Below are 5,272 nucleotides of genomic sequence, written 5' to 3'. Positions count from 1 at the left end.
CTCTCACTCCTCTGGGATGGACCCAATTAATCACGTCTTCAGGTCAGCAAGGCGAGTGGTCCAGCGCCACCTAGCGGCAGGACACAGACACGACAGGACACGACAGGAGAGGAGAGGAGAAGAGAGGAGAGGACATCACACTAAAAGCTGCAATGAGGAAATTACACTGTCACTGAACACATTCAGATATAACAGTCCTGCTTCAAATTCAGCATTTGTTTAAAATAACACAGAGGGGTGTGGATTCAACTCATTTTGTAGTACTACTGAATTGTGTTGTGTTGTACCAACAGATGTTTCTATTATTTTGGCAAACTAATTTTCAATGTAAATGCTGTTTAGTTAAATCCAGTTTAAAGGCAACTCCAACCTACATCTTCAAAGATGATCATCAAAGAGAAATGACCACCTTTCTTACTTGGTTTCACCATAAACTTAATATTATAACACCCATGGAGCTAAAACTTAGTCCAGGCGTGTTATATTAGAATGCATTTGTTTTCACTAGTGTACCTAATGAACAGGTGAGAAATTAATTGAATTAAATAATACATTAGTGATGAGGGGGGTCCTGCATTACATCTAACGACTTCACTGTCACATTTGAATATCATGTCATAGGGTCTGTCCTACTGAAAATAAAATAACATTGTTCAAAACACACAATTGATTTATAACAAAAACAGATAGGAAATAAAATGCGAGAGGTAAAAGTAAATAGACATGATACTTCACATAGTTACCACAGATATCACTTGTCAAGAGTAAGCCCAAAGCCTGTCTGATAACCTCAAGCATTGAGATCCACAACTGAGGGTCCTGTGAAGATTTTGTATTGTATTTTGTAACCCTTAGTATCCTGAATACAGGTGTCCCTGTCATGTATTCATGTTTGAAGCAAACAAAATGAACGACTAAATGTTATTAGGGTATAATCACATATTAGTTACAATGCATCCACTTCACCCATTCAGGTGATAATGTCTGTAAAGTTTGTTAATCATTCAGGTCATGATACATCTAAAACAATAAAGCTGACTTGAGTTTCTTGAAGACATTTCACCTGTAACACAAGCAACTTCTGCTACGTCTAAAGAAACATCTTCAAGAAAGGTCTTAAAACCACTCCGTAATGTTTGGTTTCAGCTTTTTTTTTTTTTTTTTTTACGGATTAATTTGGTGTCGTGCTTCTGTTCATGGGGCACATTAGTGAACACATTTATGACTAATACACAATTAATTACCACAGTCTATTTAAATCACTAATGTGCAGCATGTTGGTGGCGGGGAGCTCCAGGTAGCTGTGGTGGGGAGTTATCTTCAGTGTGATGGTTTCATGAGCTGTGATCTATCAGACTCATCACGCTGAGGGTAAACCACTGAGTGAGCTGTTACTGCTCGTCTTTGCATGTAAATGTGCGAATGTAACGTAGTACCTATTGTAAATGTACTCCATTGTTTGTGTTTTACGATCACTAGTGCAGTGTCCGTCATGTACTGTAGTACAATGTGTTGTATTGATCTGAGCCTTCTTTCACTCAGGAAGCTTTTTCTGAAAAAACGTTCATTTCTGAAGGAACACGTTGTATAGACATGACGATCAATCCTTCAGACGGCAATAATATAGAGGGACAGGTTACTTTGGTGCATTCATACTGAAAACATTAGGTAAGACTGGCCTGCTGCAACTTTCACAGCCACCACAAACACAGTAATGTAAAGTTTTACCATAATGTTGACAGGAAAAGATTTTTTCCAACGATTTCTTTTCTTTAGCAGGAAACTCTTATACATGGAATAACACAAGTCACTCAAGTGATTTGTCTACGTGTTATTTCAAGTAAATGAACAGCTACTTACATGAATGTAATGCTATTTTTCTGAGTTTATCTGAATATTACTTCTTTCTTTGTACCAACACTTTTTCATTTCCAAAACCACAGGGGGACTCAACCCTGTGATCAATGTACATTTTCAGCTCTGGTTAAGAAGTGACCCATGCACCAGCATTGTCATCACTTGTCGCTCCAAAAACCTCTCCCCCCTCTCTTATCAATATGAGCGAGGATGTATTGATGAGAGCAGATCCCACAGCATCAGAGACCAACTGCCCACCAAATGTTTTCTACAGCCTGGAAGGAAAAAAAAATGTTAATGGAAATGAGTTTGTCCTTTAAAACTAGGGCCCTGCAATTACAAGGATGCATTGATAGAAGCAGGACAGCTGCTGTGTCAATGTCGATATTGATCCAATGTCCATCACTTATTGTGTGGTGAAATCAAGCCCCCTGCCCCTCGTCGCCCTCTCCCTTCCTCCCTCTGTGAACCTTTATTCAGCGGCCGGACCGCAGCCCAGCTGTGATGTTGAAAAGAAAAAAAAGAAAAAAAAAAATGCTGATTCAGTCACAGAAAAAGTGCTCTCTCAATACGGACTTCAGAATCATAGCAAATGTTAAACACTTTTCAAGTATGATCTTATGTTTAAATGTTCAGAAGTGAACTCGGCGACTAGGTTTCGATGGATCACAGGAAACAGAAGCCAAACACTGCAATTCATGCGTTTCCACAAAACAAATTTATAGGAAGATAGTAGATTTCTAAGGGAGAACAAGTCATTGTCCCCTTCTACCTGAATTTTATTTTTGTAGAATTTCCAACTGAGGAATAATTGTTGTCAAAGTCTTATTTAAAAGAATTAAAACAGTTCTAAGAGTTTATTCAAATCAAATGCATGCTCTGTTGTGGTGGAAATTTATATATATATATATATATACATGTAATATAAAAATAAAATAAATCCAACACATGTTTAAAATGAGATCTGTTGCCACACTAACATCATAGTTTGTTCACATGGTAAGTTTCCCTTTGCGTCGCTCCTACTCTACAGTCTCAGTTTAGGTGCTGGACACCTCTCTTACATAATGTGAGAAAGTGAGATCCCGACCTCATTCATGGTCAGCGCGGCTCTCCCCAGGGTGATTAATTAATCAAGAATTCAGTTTCAGCACCTGCCAATATGGCACAGTTTGTGGGTGGAGTGATGTCCGGCCGCCATGTGAACCCGGGTCAAGCTCTGCGGCCAGATCAATGCAGTAAAAGTCATTATCGGGTTATGAATGTTGGTGAGGCCGTGGGTACACGGGAGCCAGCTCTCACAAGACCTGCTGCCATTGGCCGAGGGCTGTTGTCTTCCTGCTACCACACATGCCCATCCCCACTGACCCCAGAAATGTCCAAAAGGCCGGCCTGAATCGTGTGTGACCTTTTTGTGTGACCTCCGTGGAGGGACGGGGGTTTTTTAGTGCCCTGGTGGGGGGTGGTGGAGAAATTAGGACTGTGGCTCTTCAGCTGAGTTACACAAAAGGCTTGAACTACAGAGATGTGTCCTCTAAACTAGCTGCTGCAGAACAAACTGCAAAAAAAAATGGCACCATGAAGTTGGTTAACAAGCACATGGGCATTTTTGTTATGAAGTGAAATGAAATTTAAAAAAAGTCACTGAGTAAAACGTATAAAAGAACAATGACATCTGTAAATTAGAAAGTGGAATAAATACAAACACTTGAAATCTATGTTTCACTGTTTCACTGCCAGTATGATCTGAAAACCTAAGCGCCCACCTTTCAGGATGATTTTATAGATGTATGTTTTATCTCCCCCAGCTGGAACATTTGTGTACTGCACACACCAACATCACCTACAACATGACCAGACACAGTGTGTTACTCAAAAAGAGCAAAAGTTTCTGTCTAATATCTAGGAGCTTAAAGAATATTCCTGCCAAAATAAGACGTTAAAACATCAGAACATAAAACCCCATACTAATAAGTTGAAAAGGTAACACGCATCCTTTGACACAACAATCACCACAACTATGTTTCCATTTGAGAAAGACCCGAGTGTGTGGGCCAAATAGTGTTGTCCAGGCTCTTCAAAAAAAAATAAATAAATAAAAAAAATAAAAATACAAAACTGCTGAAACACAAATTGCAGTTATAAAGAAAGTTGACAATAATAATAACACATAGCATTAGCATTACACACAGTCTGTTTTATGGCTCCTGTCTGTCCTTTATGTCACATCTAATCTGTCCCCATCAATGACCAGACACCTAAAATTAAAGACAGTTTGAGAGAATTATGTCTGAGTGAGTCCCACACAGTTCACACAGGGAAAGTGTCACTTTCACTGAAGAGACAGATATTTGTAGGTCTGGAAACAGCTGCTGGAAACCTCACACGTGAGACGTTGCAATGCTGTGCAGCTATTCTCTCCTCCAGGAGCAGCCAGACAATCCTACACCAGCTGCTTTTACTTCTCAGTTTGCTTGTTTCTGTTTTTATCAGCGAACACCACCGAGGAGATCCAACACAATTACAGGGAGTGCAAAAAGGATTCCTCTTTTATAAATGGAAACGTGGTCAAGAAAGATGATATGATTTTTTGAATATACAAAACAAACAAACAACAAAGAAGCAGAAACAACAAACTGTTGAAGTGTCTGTAAAAGCCGCCGATACACACATGACTAGTTTGAAGCTTTATGAGAGAGTGGAAAAGAGAACTCAAACCTCGATTATATCAACCAAAGATATGTGGGAGACTCAGATGTTCTGAGGAAGCTCAGATCTTTCGAGTGCCCTCTCTGCTGTGTTCTGCACTAAGGCTCATTCCTAAAGCTGGCGACATCACTGGGCAGAGACAAAGACAGAAAATTCTTCCTGTAATTTTAAATAACAGCTCAACAAGCAACATACTGTCTCCATTTATTTATTCATATGTACTTCTGACTGTATATATATATAATAGTAAATAATGTTAAATCTCATATTGCAGACATTTAACACATGTTTTAACCTTTTTCATTATATGTATTAAATTTTTGTATTCTACTGCTATAATAAGTCTATCTATCTCCACAGTGGAGCATGGTGGTGGCAGCATCAGGCTGTGAGGAAGCTTCTCGGTTGCTGGCCCTGGACAACTTATTAAATAATTATTAAATATTATTAAATAAAATGAATCCCCCTGAATACAGGGGAATGCTGAGGGACAATCGGATTAAATCTGGAAGGGAACAATAACTTTGAAGATGGTTATTTCTCCATCACACAGTGAAATCTACACAGACACAAGTTCAACAGATCAGCGGCATCTAACGCTCTGGAATGTTGTTTAGCTCAGATATGAGATAATACTTTTTAACTAGAATACGAGCTGAAGAAAACAAACACAGAGCAGAGGAACACTGCAACAATGAGACATGAA

This window comes from Mugil cephalus, chromosome 3, assembly GCF_022458985.1.
Source record: "Mugil cephalus isolate CIBA_MC_2020 chromosome 3, CIBA_Mcephalus_1.1, whole genome shotgun sequence".
Taxonomy (NCBI): domain Eukaryota; kingdom Metazoa; phylum Chordata; class Actinopteri; order Mugiliformes; family Mugilidae; genus Mugil; species Mugil cephalus.
The sequence above is the reverse complement of the archived record's forward strand: the minus strand, read 5'-3'. Positions refer to the sequence as shown.